Here is a 16,192-nt window from a genome sequence, read left to right as displayed (position 1 = left end):
AAAGCAGCAGTGGCGATGCACAGGGCAATAAAGTCTATGATAAATAAATAACAAACCAACAACTTCCACACACAAGACGTGACTCTCTAGGTCGTCTTCAACAAAAACACGTTACTCCACCTGTTGTTCTGGCGGTGAATTGCTCTCCAACACACGCAAGACTTTAGAACCATGAATTGAAACGAGTGCGTCGATGCAACGACGCAGACGCAGAAGCATGCGCCAGCCTTTACTCCATGTAATCTAGATCCAAGTTTGAACCCGCTGGACTTATTTTCTGGAATCTTTTTGTATCTCTGAATTTATGGTATTACCTCGATTTTGACTATTACCTTATAGGTATAGTCAAAATACATACGAGTGTACATACTTACCACCTATACCTTCCATGCTTATGTTTAAAACACATATTTACAGGTTTGTCTTACCTAATTAGGATTTAACTCCTGTTCCTCGCGTGAAAGTATTTCGTTAAGAAGTTAACTTTGGATTGTGATGTTCCTCCTTCCACACTTGAAACAGCAATCTTATTGTTTCCTCTGGTATCAGAGCTTCAGAGATGTTGTTGGTGAAATCCAGCTCCTTTATGGTGGCTCCAGTTGATTTAACCCCAGGAATAATCTTCTCCCAGGAAGTTTCAAAACTCTTTCCAATGAGATCACAAGCATGATTAGAAATTATTAAAAAGTTATAGAATTATAGAAAATTTGAATGGCATATAGTATTATATATATATGTATATTATTGTTTTCCTTACCTCAGCGTTGTCTAAAGTAGTGAACAAAACACAAAGTAAGCCACGTAAGGAGCACTCCTCAGTTGCCTTTAGCTAGTCATGTCCGTTTGTTTGCTTTGGTGACTTATCTGTGGGGATGGGGCAAAACATTTTATATCTCTTCTCCCCAGGTGTTTGTCGGCCAGAAGGTTCAGTTGTAAGATTGATATGACCGCTAAGAAGTTGTTTACTATTGGATGGATGGGTGGCGCAACATCGTGTTTTGAGTCCTGGCCTTTGCTGATAAGGTTGGGTTTCATATACTGGGCTTGGTGGGTGTTCCTAACCTCCCCTGATGTTACATGTTTTATATACAAGTAAAAAAGAAAGTGACATTACTTCTTGATTCTTTTTTTTTAGCAAATGTAAATATGTTTGTTGAGTTCCCATCAAACATGGATAATAACATGCAACAGACTTGGTCCGTGAAGTGATCATTGATCAAGTTACCAAAAGGAGATGCTGTTCTGAATGATATCAGATTATTATTAAAGACTCCACTGTCAGTCTCTCTACAGAACATATGAACTATGAGAACAGTGGTCGCATGTTTTCCTTGACTTTGCAACTTTAACGGTTTGCTTTTCTATTTCGGCATCCTGTGCTGCCCAAATGTTAGACAAAAGATGTCTAAGAAGTGCAGACTTCTTGTTTTTATTTAGGTATAGTATACAATGAATCAAGCATCGGTGTACACTACGTCAACGTAGTTTTTTGCAGTCAACAAAATATAAAATTCTGTCTCTCACCCGTCTCTTTCCATTTCCCTAACCAAACTTTGAAGACACACCTTTAACCCCATTGATGCCACACACCATGTGACTCAACTAACGTAAGGAAAAGAAAAGGGGCGTACCAGGTGGCACCAACAATGTGGGTTCTCCAACGCCTACTGCGTAAAGTGTGTTTGCACCATTGATATTCTCTACTGAACTATGAACTGTTAAGTTAAGTTCCAAAATTTCCCTCTTGAGGGATCAATAAAGTATCTATCTATCTATCTATCTATTAAGAAATAGCACCTGGAAATCCCACAAATGATGCAACAATTAAGGTGGACGTCATGAGCGATGTGAATGAATGAGATGGTGCGAGCTCTCTCAATGCTTTTTGCACGTACGGGCTATTTTTCTCTAGACTGAAATACGATACACAAATGTGTATCGCATTTCTCATTTCATTTCAGGTGGCTACATCTATTTTGTGCTGAAAGGCAGCTATTTACTTATTATTTATAATTTCTCTGGTAACCGTATTATAAAAGCAATAAGGTGCTTGAGGTAGTCGTTTATCTTCAATAATGTTCGAGGGTTGCCGGCTCTGTGCTGCACGTGGGGCTTAACAACACCCCAATGTATTACATTATTGGACGATAAAGTACAGCCTCTCGTACTTTATTGCTTAAATAACGTCTTGTTTTGAGAGCTGTAAATATCAAGTCAGTTGCTCGTGTTTCCTTACTTTTCATTGTGTATTTTTTCTTCTTTGCTTATCGTGTTAACGTAACTTCACGTTCCCTTGAAATTCTCTGTTGGGTATTTTTTTACAACAGAAACTAGTGGCTTATCCGATGGTTCCTCACCAAAAGATCCGGGAGTCGTTAAATAGCCCCAATATTGGGTTTTGGCTAGCTGCATGAAATTTTGGCAGCTGCATGAAATTTGAAATTTGCACATGTAAAGCAATGCTACGTACAAAATATCCTCTAATAACTCTAAACAACAGGATTTTGACTACTTTGTGTTTTAGGATGTTTTTTGTTTCAAGGCGCTGTGCTTTAACGTTTAGTCTTCCTAGAGATTGACTTCATAATCGTTTGTTATCATCTTAAAGGCTTGATGGTAACATTTTTCAAAAGGTCAAAAGGTTACTACTCTACGTATCCGTGGCGTAATGGCAAACAGCATTTACTATGAAACAAAAGGTTTTTCAGCCGTACTTTGTCTAGCCTGCTCCAAATTTCTCATGTGTCAGAATTTTATTTTAAGACATTAATGTGACACTTTAAAATTATGATAAGAGCGCCACCTAGTGGTAACAAGAAGTCAGAGGTTGTGCACTTTCACATCCTCTTCCTCACACTTAATCAGATCCATCTCATATTTTGTCAGAAATGCCTTCAGACAATAATAATGCTCTATGGTAAAGGTTGTTTTAAAGGAAGTGGCGTGGCGGCCTTGCAAATTTAGATCCTTCGCCCAGCCTGCCGAAACTGCATGGCGAGCGGCATTTAAGAGCCTTCGGTCCAAACTTCTCGTGATAGAAGCACAAGCCTGAAGAAGACTGCTGGGGGCCTGAAACTTGCTGACGACCTGAAGACAGCTGCCGACGAGAAGAGGTAGCATAAAACAGATAAATGTACTTTCCTGAGGTGCTATTTTGAGGAAAACACTGTTAACCAATGATTCTTGTGTTCTGTGCGTTTTTAAGCCTTCTCTCGGCCTGCAAACGCCTTAATAGTCAAGAAAGCACCAAAACCTAGTTTGAACGAAAAAGGTTGGAAAACTATTCACAAACCATGATACCATCGTAAAACAGATACATCTACTTTCCTGAGGTGCTAGATTCAGGAAAACACTGTTAACCAATGCATTCTTGTGTTCTGTGCGTTTTTAAGCCTTCTCTCGGCCTGAAAACGCCTTAATAGTCAAGAAAGGACCAATACTTAGTTTGAACATAAAAAGTTGGAAAACTATTCACAAATCATGATACCATCATAAAACAGATACATGTACTTTCCTGACGTGTTAGTTTGATGAAAACACTGTTAACCAATGCATTCTTGTGTTCTGTGCGTTTTCAGGTTTCTCTCGGCCTGCAAACGCCTTAATAGTCATGAAAGCACCAGAACTTAGTTTGAACAAAAAAGGTTGGAAAACTATTCACAAACCATGATACCACCATGAAAAGGATGAATGTACTTTCCTGAGGTGCTAGTTTTAGGTAAACACTGTTAACCAATGCATTCTTGTGTTCTGTGTGTTTTTAAGCCTTCTCTCGGCCTGAAAATGCCTTAATAGTCAAGAAAGCACCAAAACTTAGTTTGAACATAAAAGGTTGGAAAACTATTCACAAACCATGATACCATCATAAAACAGATGAATGTACTTTCCTGAGGTGTTAGTTTGATGAAAACACTGTTAACCAATGCATTCTTGTGTTCTGTGCCTTTTCAGCTTTCTCTCGGCCTGCAAACGCCTTAATAGTCAAGAAAGCACCAAAACTTAGTTTGAACATAAAAGGTTAGAAAACTATTCACAAACCATGATACCATCATAAAACAGATGAATGTACTTTCCTGAGGTGTTAGTTTGATGAAAACACTGTTAACCAATGCATTCTTGTGTTCTGTGCGTTTTTCAGCTTTCTCTCGGCCTGCAAACGCCTTAATAGTCAAGAAAGCACCAAAACTTAGTTTGAACATAAAAGGTTAGAAAACTATTCACAAACCATGATACCATCAAAGGATAAATATACTTTCCTGAGGTTCTAGATTTAGAAAAACACTGTTAACCAATGCATTCTTGTGTTCTGTGCGTTTTCAGCTTTCTCTCGGCCTGCAAACGCCTTAATAGTCATGAATGCACGAAAACATAGTTTGAACAAAAAAGGTTGGAAAACTATTCACAAACCATAATACCATCATAAAAAAGATAAATGTAGTTTTCCTGAGGTGCTAGTTATAGGTAAACACTGTTAACCAATGCATTTTTGTGTTCTGTGCGTTTTCAGCTTTCTCTCGGCCTGCAAACGCCTTAATAGTCATGAATGCGCGAAAACATAGTTTGAACAAAAAAGGTTGGAAAACTATTCACAAACCATGATACCATCATGAAAAGGATGAATGTACTTTCCTGAGGTGCTAGATTTAGGAAAACACTGTTAACCAATGCATTCTTGTGTTCTGTGCGTTTTTAAGCCTTCTCTCGGCCTGAAAACGCCTTAATAGTCAAGATTGCACCAAAACTTATTTTGAACAAAAAAGGTTGGAAAACTATTCACAAACCATAATACCATCATAAAAAAGATAAATGTAGTTTTCCTGAGGTGCTAGTTGTAGGTAAACACTGTTAACCAATGCATTCTTGTGTTCTGTGCGTTTTCAGCTCTCTCTCGGCCTGCAAACGCCTTAATAGTCAAGATTGCACCAAAACTTATTTTGAACAAAAAAGGTTGGAAAACTATTCACAAACCATGATATCATCATGAAAAGGATGAATGTACTTTCCTAAGGTGCTAGTTTGATGAAAACACCGTTAACCAATGCATTCTTGTGTTCTGTGCGTTTTCAGCTTTCTCTCGGGCTGCGAACGCCTTAATAGTCATGAATGCACGAAAACTTAGTTTGAACAAAAAAGGTTGGAAAACTATTCACAAACCATGATACCATCATGAAAAGGATGAATGTACTTTTCTGAGGTGCTAGATTTAGGAAAACACTGTTAACCAATGCATTCTTGTGTTCTGTGCGTTTTTAAGCCTTCTCTCGGCCTGAAAACGCTTTGATAGTCAAGAAAGCACCAAAACTTAGTTTGAACAAAAAAGGTCGGAAAACTATTCACAAACCATAATACCATCATAAAAAAGATAAATGTAGTTTTCCTGAGGTGCTAGTTTTAGGTAAACACTGTTAACCAATGCATTCTTGTGTTCTGTGCGTTTTCAGCTTTCTCTCGGCCTGCAAACGCCTTAATAGTCATGAATGCACAAAAACTTAGTTTGAACAAAAAAGGTTGGAAAACTATTCACAAAGCATGATACCATCATAAAAAAGATAAATGTAGTTTTCCTGAGGTGCTAGTTTTAGGTAAACACTGTTAACCAATGCATTCTTGTGTTCTGTGCGTTTTCAGCTTTCTCTCGGCCTGAAAACGCCTTAATAGTCACGAATGCACCAAAACTTAGTTTGAACAAAAAAGATTGGAAAACTATTCACAAACCATGATACCACCATGAAAAGGATGAATGTACTTTCCTGAGGTGTTAGTTTGATGAAAACACTGTTAACCAATGCATTCTTGTGTTCTGTGCGTTTTTCAGCTTTCTCTCGGCCTGCAAACGCCTTAATAGTCAAGAAAGCACCAAAACTTAGTTTGAACATAAAAGGTTAGAAAACTATTCACAAACCATGATACCATCATAAAAAGGATAAATATACTTTCCTGAGGTTCTAGATTTAGAAAAACACTGTTAACCAATGCATTCTTGTGTTCTGTGCGTTTTCAGCTTTCTCTCGGCCTGCAAACGCCTTAATAGTCATGAATGCACGAAAACATAGTTTGAACAAAAAAGGTTGGAAAACTATTCACAAACCATAATACCATCATAAAAAAGATAAATGTAGTTTTCCTGAGGTGCTAGTTATAGGTAAACACTGTTAACCAATGCATTTTTGTGTTCTGTGCGTTTTCAGCTTTCTCTCGGCCTGCAAACGCCTTAATAGTCATGAATGCGCGAAAACATAGTTTGAACAAAAAAGGTTGGAAAACTATTCACAAACCATGATACCATCATGAAAAGGATGAATGTACTTTCCTGAGGTGCTAGATTTAGGAAAACACTGTTAACCAATGCATTCTTGTGTTCTGTGCGTTTTTAAGCCTTCTCTCGGCCTGAAAACGCCTTAATAGTCAAGATTGCACCAAAACTTATTTTGAACAAAAAAGGTTGGAAAACTATTCACAAACCATAATACCATCATAAAAAAGATAAATGTAGTTTTCCTGAGGTGCTAGTTGTAGGTAAACACTGTTAACCAATGCATTCTTGTGTTCTGTGCGTTTTCAGCTCTCTCTCGGCCTGCAAACGCCTTAATAGTCAAGATTGCACCAAAACTTATTTTGAACAAAAAAGGTTGGAAAACTATTCACAAACCATGATATCATCATGAAAAGGATGAATGTACTTTCCTAAGGTGCTAGTTTGATGAAAACACCGTTAACCAATGCATTCTTGTGTTCTGTGCGTTTTCAGCTTTCTCTCGGGCTGCGAACGCCTTAATAGTCATGAATGCACGAAAACTTAGTTTGAACAAAAAAGGTTGGAAAACTATTCACAAACCATGATACCATCATGAAAAGGATGAATGTACTTTTCTGAGGTGCTAGATTTAGGAAAACACTGTTAACCAATGCATTCTTGTGTTCTGTGCGTTTTTAAGCCTTCTCTCGGCCTGAAAACGCCTTAATAGTCATGAATGCACAAAAACTTAGTTTGAACAAAAAAGGTTGGAAAACTATTCACAAAGCATGATACCATCATAAAAAAGATAAATGTAGTTTTCCTGAGGTGCTAGTTTTAGGTAAACACTGTTAACCAATGCATTCTTGTGTTCTGTGCGTTTTCAGCTTTCTCTCGGCCTGAAAACGCCTTAATAGTCACGAATGCACCAAAACTTAGTTTGAACAAAAAAGATTGGAAAACTATTCACAAACCATGATACCACCATGAAAAGGATGAATGTACTTTCCTGAGGTGCTAGTTTGATGAAAACACTGTTAACCAAATGCATTCTTGTGTTCTGTGCGTTTTCAGCTTTCTCTCGGCCTGCAAACGCCTTAATAGTCAAGATTGCACCAAAACTTAGTTTGAACAAAAAAGGTTGGAAAACTATTCACAAACCATGATACCATCATGAAAAGGATGAATGTACTTTCCTGAGGTGCTAGTTTGATGAAAACACTGTTAACCAATGCATTCTTGTGTTCTGTGCGTTTTCAGGTTTCTCTCGGGCTGCAAACGCCTTAATAGTCATGAATGCACGAAAACATAGTTTGAACAAAAAAGGTTGGAAAACTATTCACAAACCATAATACCATCATAAAAAAGATAAATGTAGTTTTCCTGAGGTGCTAGTTATAGGTAAACACTGTTAACCAATGCATTTTTGTGTTCTGTGCGTTTTCAGCTTTCTCTCGGCCTGCAAACGCCTTAATAGTCATGAATGCGCGAAAACATAGTTTGAACAAAAAAGGTTGGAAAACTATTCACAAACCATGATACCATCATGAAAAGGATGAATGTACTTTCCTGAGGTGCTAGATTTAGGAAAACACTGTTAACCAATGCATTCTTGTGTTCTGTGCGTTTTTAAGCCTTCTCTCGGCCTGAAAACGCCTTAATAGTCAAGATTGCACCAAAACTTATTTTGAACAAAAAAGGTTGGAAAACTATTCACAAACCATAATACCATCATAAAAAAGATAAATGTAGTTTTCCTGAGGTGCTAGTTGTAGGTAAACACTGTTAACCAATGCATTCTTGTGTTCTGTGCGTTTTCAGCTCTCTCTCGGCCTGCAAACGCCTTAATAGTCAAGATTGCACCAAAACTTATTTTGAACAAAAAAGGTTGGAAAACTATTGACAAACCATGATATCATCATGAAAAGGATGAATGTACTTTCCTAAGGTGCTAGTTTGATGAAAACACCGTTAACCAATGCATTCTTGTGTTCTGTGCGTTTTCAGCTTTCTCTCGGGCTGCGAACGCCTTAATAGTCATGAATGCACGAAAACTTAGTTTGAACAAAAAAGGTTGGAAAACTATTCACAAACCATGATACCATCATGAAAAGGATGAATGTACTTTTCTGAGGTGCTAGATTTAGGAAAACACTGTTAACCAATGCATTCTTGTGTTCTGTGCGTTTTTAAGCCTTCTCTCGGCCTGAAAACGCTTTGATAGTCAAGAAAGCACCAAAACTTAGTTTGAACAAAAAAGGTCGGAAAACTATTCACAAACCATAATACCATCATAAAAAAGATAAATGTAGTTTTCCTGAGGTGCTAGTTTTAGGTAAACACTGTTAACCAATGCATTCTTGTGTTCTGTGCGTTTTCAGCTTTCTCTCGGCCTGCAAACGCCTTAATAGTCATGAATGCACAAAAACTTAGTTTGAACAAAAAAGGTTGGAAAACTATTCACAAAGCATGATACCATCATAAAAAAGATAAATGTAGTTTTCCTGAGGTGCTAGTTTTAGGTAAACACTGTTAACCAATGCATTCTTGTGTTCTGTGCGTTTTCAGCTTTCTCTCGGCCTGAAAACGCCTTAATAGTCACGAATGCACCAAAACTTAGTTTGAACAAAAAAGATTGGAAAACTATTCACAAACCATGATACCACCATGAAAAGGATGAATGTACTTTCCTGAGGTGCTAGTTTGATGAAAACACTGTTAACCAAATGCATTCTTGTGTTCTGTGCGTTTTCAGCCTTCTCTCGGGCTGCAAATGCCTTAATAGTCATGAATGCACGAAAACTTAGTTTGAAAAAATAATGTTGGAAAACTATTCACAAACCATGATACCATCATGAAAAGGATGAATGTACTTTCCTGAGGTGCTAGTTTGATGAAAACACTGTTAACCAATGCATTCTTGTGTTCTGTGCGTTTTCAGCTTTCTCTCGGCCTGCAAACGCCTAATAGTCATGAATGCACAAAAACTTAGTTTGAACAAAAAAGGTTGGAAAACTATTCACAAACCATGATACCATCATGAAAAGGATGAATGTACTTTCCTGAGGTGCTAGTTTTAGGTAAACACTGTTAACCAATGCATTCTTGTGTTCTGTGCGTTTTCAGGTTTCTCTCGGGCTGCAAACGCCTTAATAGTCATGAATGCACCAAAACTTATTTTGAACAAAAAAGGTTGGAAAACTATTCACAAACCATGATACCATCATGAAAAGGATGAATGTACTTTCCTGAGGTGCTAGTTTGATGAAAACACTGTTAACCAATACATTCTTGTGTTCTGTGCGTTTTCAGCTTTCTCTCGGGCTGCAAACGCCTTAATCGTCATGAATGCACCAAAACTTAGTTTGAACAAAAAAGGTTGGAAAACTATTCACAAACCATGATACCATCATGAAAAGGATGAATGTACTTTCCTGAGGTGCTAGTTTGATGAAAACACTGTTAACCAATGCATTCTTGTGTTCTGTGCGTTTTTAAGCCTTCTCTCGGCCTGAAAACGCCTTAATAGTCAAGATTGCACCAAAACTTAGTTTGAACAAAAAAGGTTGGAAAACTATTCACAAACCATGATACCACCATGAAAAGGATGAATGTACTTTCCTGAGGTGCTAGTTTGATGAAAACACTGTTAACCAATGCATTCTTGTGTTCTGTGCGTTTTCAGCTTTCTCTCGGGCTGCAAACGCCTTAATAGTCATGAATACACCAAAACTTATTTTGAACAAAAAAGGTTGGAAAACTATTCACAAACCATGATACCATCATGAAAAGGATGAATGTACTTTTCTGAGGTGCTAGATTTAGGAAAACACTGTTAACCAATGCATTCTTGTGTTCTGTGCGTTTTTAAGCCTTCTCTCGGCCTGAAAACGCTTTGATAGTCAAGAAAGCACCAAAACTTAGTTTGAACAAAAAAGGTCGGAAAACTATTCACAAACCATAATACCATCATAAAAAAGATAAATGTAGTTTTCCTGAGGTGCTAGTTTTAGGTAAACACTGTTAACCAATGCATTCTTGTGTTCTGTGCGTTTTCAGCTTTCTCTCGGCCTGCAAACGCCTTAATAGTCATGAATGCACAAAAACTTAGTTTGAACAAAAAAGGTTGGAAAACTATTCACAAAGCATGATACCATCATAAAAAAGATAAATGTAGTTTTCCTGAGGTGCTAGTTTTAGGTAAACACTGTTAACCAATGCATTCTTGTGTTCTGTGCGTTTTCAGCTTTCTCTCGGCCTGAAAACGCCTTAATAGTCATGAATGCACGAAAACTTAGTTTGAAAAAATAATGTTGGAAAACTATTCACAAACCATGATACCATCATGAAAAGGATGAATGTACTTTCCTGAGGTGCTAGTTTGATGAAAACACTGTTAACCAATGCATTCTTGTGTTCTGTGCGTTTTCAGCTTTCTCTCGGCCTGCAAACGCCTAATAGTCATGAATGCACAAAAACTTAGTTTGAACAAAAAAGGTTGGAAAACTATTCACAAACCATGATACCATCATGAAAAGGATGAATGTACTTTCCTGAGGTGCTAGTTTTAGGTAAACACTGTTAACCAATGCATTCTTGTGTTCTGTGCGTTTTCAGGTTTCTCTCGGGCTGCAAACGCCTTAATAGTCATGAATGCACCAAAACTTATTTTGAACAAAAAAGGTTGGAAAACTATTCACAAACCATGATACCATCATGAAAAGGATGAATGTACTTTCCTGAGGTGCTAGTTTGATGAAAACACTGTTAACCAATACATTCTTGTGTTCTGTGCGTTTTCAGCTTTCTCTCGGGCTGCAAACGCCTTAATCGTCATGAATGCACCAAAACTTAGTTTGAACAAAAAAGGTTGGAAAACTATTCACAAACCATGATACCATCATGAAAAGGATGAATGTACTTTCCTGAGGTGCTAGTTTGATGAAAACACTGTTAACCAATGCATTCTTGTGTTCTGTGCGTTTTTAAGCCTTCTCTCGGCCTGAAAACGCCTTAATAGTCAAGATTGCACCAAAACTTAGTTTGAACAAAAAAGGTTGGAAAACTATTCACAAACCATGATACCACCATGAAAAGGATGAATGTACTTTCCTGAGGTGCTAGTTTGATGAAAACACTGTTAACCAATGCATTCTTGTGTTCTGTGCGTTTTCAGCTTTCTCTCGGGCTGCAAACGCCTTAATAGTCATGAATACACCAAAACTTATTTTGAACAAAAAAGGTTGGAAAACTATTCACAAACCATGATACCATCATGAAAAGGATGAATGTACTTTCCTGAGGTGCTAGTTTGATGAAAACACTGTTAACCAATGCATTCTTGTGTTCTGTGCGTTTTCAGCTTTCTCTCGGGCTGCAAACGCCTTAATAGTCATGAATGCACCAAAATTTAGTTTGAACAAAAAAGGTTGGAAAACTATTCACAAACCATGATACCACCATGAAAAAGATAAATGTAGTTTTCCTGAGGTGCTAGTTTTAGGTAAACACTGTTAACCAATGCATTCTTGTGTTCTGTGCGTTTTCAGCTTTCTCTCGGCCTGCAAACGCCTTAATAGTCATGAATGCACAAAAACTTAGTTTGAACAAAAAAGGTTGGAAAACTATTCACAAAGCATGATACCATCATAAAAAAGATAAATGTAGTTTTCCTAAGGTGCTAGTTTTAGGTAAACACTGTTAACCAATGCATTCTTGTGTTCTGTGCGTTTTCAGCTTTCTCTCGGCCTGAAAACGCCTTAATAGTCACGAATGCACCAAAACTTAGTTTGAACAAAAAAGATTGGAAAACTATTCACAAACCATGATACCACCATGAAAAGGATGAATGTACTTTCCTGAGGTGCTAGTTTGATGAAAACACTGTTAACCAAATGCATTCTTGTGTTCTGTGCGTTTTCAGCCTTCTCTCGGGCTGCAAATGCCTTAATAGTCATGAATGCACGAAAACTTAGTTTGAAAAAATAATGTTGGAAAACTATTCACAAACCATGATACCATCATGAAAAGGATGAATGTACTTTCCTGAGGTGCTAGTTTGATGAAAACACTGTTAACCAATGCATTCTTGTGTTCTGTGCGTTTTCAGCTTTCTCTCGGCCTGCAAACGCCTAATAGTCATGAATGCACAAAAACTTAGTTTGAACAAAAAAGGTTGGAAAACTATTCACAAACCATGATACCATCATGAAAAGGATGAATGTACTTTCCTGAGGTGCTAGTTTTAGGTAAACACTGTTAACCAATGCATTCTTGTGTTCTGTGCGTTTTCAGGTTTCTCTCGGGCTGCAAACGCCTTAATAGTCATGAATGCACCAAAACTTATTTTGAACAAAAAAGGTTGGAAAACTATTCACAAACCATGATACCACCATGAAAAGGATGAATGTACTTTCCTGAGGTGCTAGTTTGATGAAAACACTGTTAACCAATACATTCTTGTGTTCTGTGCGTTTTCAGCTTTCTCTCGGGCTGCAAACGCCTTAATCGTCATGAATGCACCAAAACTTAGTTTGAACAAAAAAGGTTGGAAAACTATTCACAAACCATGATACCATCATGAAAAGGATGAATGTACTTTCCTGAGGTGCTAGTTTGATGAAAACACTGTTAACCAATGCATTCTTGTGTTCTGTGCGTTTTTAAGCCTTCTTTCGGCCTGAAAACGCCTTAATAGTCAAGATTGCACCAAAACTTAGTTTGAACAAAAAAGGTTGGAAAACTATTCACAAACCATGATACCACCATGAAAAGGATGAATGTACTTTCCTGAGGTGCTAGTTTGATGAAAACACTGTTAACCAATGCATTCTTGTGTTCTGTGCGTTTTCAGCTTTCTCTCGGGCTGCAAACGCCTTAATAGTCATGAATACACCAAAACTTATTTTGAACAAAAAAGGTTGGAAAACTAATCACAAACCATGACACCATCATGAAAAGGATGAATGTACTTTCCTGAGGTGCTAGTTTGATGAAAACACTGTTAACCAATGCATTCTTGTGTTCTGTGCGTTTTCAGCTTTCTCTCGGGCTGCAAACGCCTTAATAGTCATGAATGCACCAAAATTTAGTTTGAACAAAAAAGGTTGGAAAACTATTCACAAACCATGATACCACCATGAAAAAGATAAATGTAGTTTTCCTGAGGTGCTAGTTTTAGGTAAACACTGTTAACCAATGCATTCTTGTGTTCTGTGCGTTTTCAGCTTTCTCTCGGCCTGCAAACGCCTTAATAGTCATGAATGCACAAAAACTTAGTTTAAACAAAAAAGGTTGGAAAACTATTCACAAACCATGATACCATCATGAAAAGGATGAATGTACTTTCCTGAGGTGCTAGTTTTAGGTAAACACTGTTAACCAATGCATTCTTGTGTTCTGTGCGTTTTCAGCTTTCTCTCGGCCTGCAAACGCCTTAATAGTCAAGATTGCACCAAAACTTAGTTTGAACAAAAAAGGTTGGAAAACTATTCACAAACCATGATACCATCATGAAAAGGATGAATGTACTTTCCTGAGGTGCTAGTTTGATGAAAACACTGTTAACCAATGCATTCTTGTGTTCTGTGCGTTTTCAGGTTTCTCTCGGCCTGCAAACACCTTAATAGTCAAGATTGCACCAAAACTTATTTTGAACAAAAAAAGTTGGAAAACTATTCACAAACCATGATACCACCATGAAAAGGATGAATGTACTTTCCTGAGGTGCTAGTTTGATGAAAACACTGTTAACCAATGCATTCTTGTGTTCTGTGCGTTTTCAGCTTTCTCTCGGCCTGCAAACGCCTTAATAGTCAAGATTGCACCAAAACTTAGTTTGAACAAAACAGGTTGGAAAACTATTCACAAACCATGATACCATCATGAAAAGGATGAATGTACTTTCCTGAGGTGCTAGTTTGATGAAAACACTGTTAACCAATGCATTCTTGTGTTCTGTGCGTTTTCAGGTTTCTCTCGGCCTGCAAACACCTTAATAGTCAAGATTGCACCAAAACTTATTTTGAACAAAAAAAGTTGGAAAACTATTCACAAACCATGATACCACCATGAAAAGGATGAATGTACTTTCCTGAGGTGCTAGTTTGATGAAAACACTGTTAACCAATGCATTCTTGTGTTCTGTGCGTTTTCAGCTTTCTCTCGGGCTGCAAACCACTTAATAGTCATGAATGCACCAAAACTTATTTTGAACAAAAAAGGTTGGAAAACTATTCACAAACCATGATACCATCATGAAAAGGATGAATGTACTTTCCTGAGGTGCTAGTTTGATGAAAACACTGTTAACCAATGCATTCTTGTGTTCTGTGCGTTTTCAGCTTTCTCTCGGCCTGCAAACGCCTTAATAGTCATGAATGCACCAAAACTTAGTTTGAAAAAAAAAGGTTGGAAAACTCTTCACAAACCATGATACCACCATGAAAAAGATAAATGTAGTTTTCCTGAGGTGCTAGTTTTAGGTAAACACTGTTAACCAATGCATTCTTGTGTTCTGTGCGTTTTCAGCTTTCTCTCGGCCTGCAAACGCCTTAATAGTCATGAATGCACAAAAACTTAGTTTGAACAAAAAAAGTTGGAAAACTATTCACAAACCATGATACCACCATGAAAAGGATGAATGTACTTTCCTGAGGTGCTAGTTTTAGGTAAACACTGTTAACCAATGCATTCTTGTGTTCTGTGCGTTTTCAGCTTTCTCTCGGCCTGCAAACGCCTTAATAGTCAAGATTGCACCAAAACTTAGTTTGAACAAAAAAGGTTGGAAAACTATTCACAAACCATGATACCATCATGAAAAGGATGAATGTACTTTCCTGAGGTGCTAGTTTTAGGTAAACACTGTTAACCAATGCATTCTTGTGTTCTGTGCGTTTTCAGCTTTCTCTCGGCCTGCAAACGCCTTAATAGTCATGAATGCACAAAAACTTAGTTTGAACAAAAAAGGTTGGAAAACTATTCACAAACCATGATACCACCATGAAAAGGATGAATGTACTTTCCTGAGGTGCTAGTTTGATGAAAACACTGTTAACCAATGCATTCTTGTGTTCTGTGCGTTTTTAAGCCTTATCTCGGCCTGAAAACGCCTTAATAGTCAATATTGCACCAAAACTTAGTTTGAACAAAAAAGGTTGGAAAACTATTCACAAACCATGATACCATCATGAAAAGGATGAATGTACTTTCCTGAGGTGCTAGTTTGATGAAAACACTGTTAACCAATGCATTCTTGTGTTCTGTGCGTTTTCAGCTTTCTCTCGGCCTGCAAACGCCTTAATAGTCATGAATGCACAAAAACTTAGTTTGAACAAAAAAGGTTGGAAAACTATTCACAAACCATGATAACATCATGAAAAGGATGAATGTACTTTCCTGAGGTGCTAGTTTGATGAAAACACTGTTAACCAATGCATTCTTGTGTTCTGTGCGTTTTCAGCTTTCTCTCGGGCTGCAAACGCCTTAATAGTCATGAATGCACCAAAATTTAGTTTGAACAAAAAAGGTTGGAAAACTATTCACAAACCATGATACCACCATGAAAAAGATAAATGTAGTTTTCCTGAGGTGCTAGTTTTAGGTAAACACTGTTAACCAATGCATTCTTGTGTTCTGTGCGTTTTCAGCTTTCTCTCGGCCTGCAAACGCCTTAATAGTCATGAATGCACCAAAATTTAGTTTGAACAAAAAAGGTTGGAAAACTATTCACAAACCATGATACCATCATGAAAAGGATGAATGTACTTTCCTGAGGTGCTAGTTTTAGGTAAACACTGTTAACCAATGCATTCTTGTGTTCTGTGCGTTTTCAGCTTTCTCTCGGCCTGCAAACGCCTTAATAGTCAAGATTGCACCAAAACTTAGTTTGAACAAAAAAGGTTGGAAAACTATTCACAAACCATGATACCATCATGAAAAGGATGAATGTACTTTCCT

General features: G+C 37.5%; 1 protein-coding gene across 1 annotated transcript in view; it reads right to left on the bottom strand.

The window, feature by feature from the left end:
- Window positions 1–1,543, bottom strand: part of LOC120821427 (uncharacterized) — a 47,476-nt gene extending 45,933 nt beyond the window's left edge. Inside the window, exons 1-3 of the mRNA XM_040179931.2 lie at window positions 1,525–1,543; window positions 758–864; window positions 429–645 (exon numbers count right to left, since the gene is read on the bottom strand). The gene's annotated coding sequence lies outside the window, so the exon portion shown is untranslated. The remainder of the gene's footprint in view (window positions 1–428; window positions 646–757; window positions 865–1,524) is intronic.
- Window positions 1,544–16,192: the final 14,649 nt, after the last annotated feature.

Source organism: Gasterosteus aculeatus, chromosome 7, assembly GCF_964276395.1.
Source record: "Gasterosteus aculeatus chromosome 7, fGasAcu3.hap1.1, whole genome shotgun sequence".
In the NCBI taxonomy this organism is placed as follows: domain Eukaryota; kingdom Metazoa; phylum Chordata; class Actinopteri; order Perciformes; family Gasterosteidae; genus Gasterosteus; species Gasterosteus aculeatus.
The sequence above is the reverse complement of the archived record's forward strand: the minus strand, read 5'-3'. Positions and strand labels throughout refer to the sequence as shown.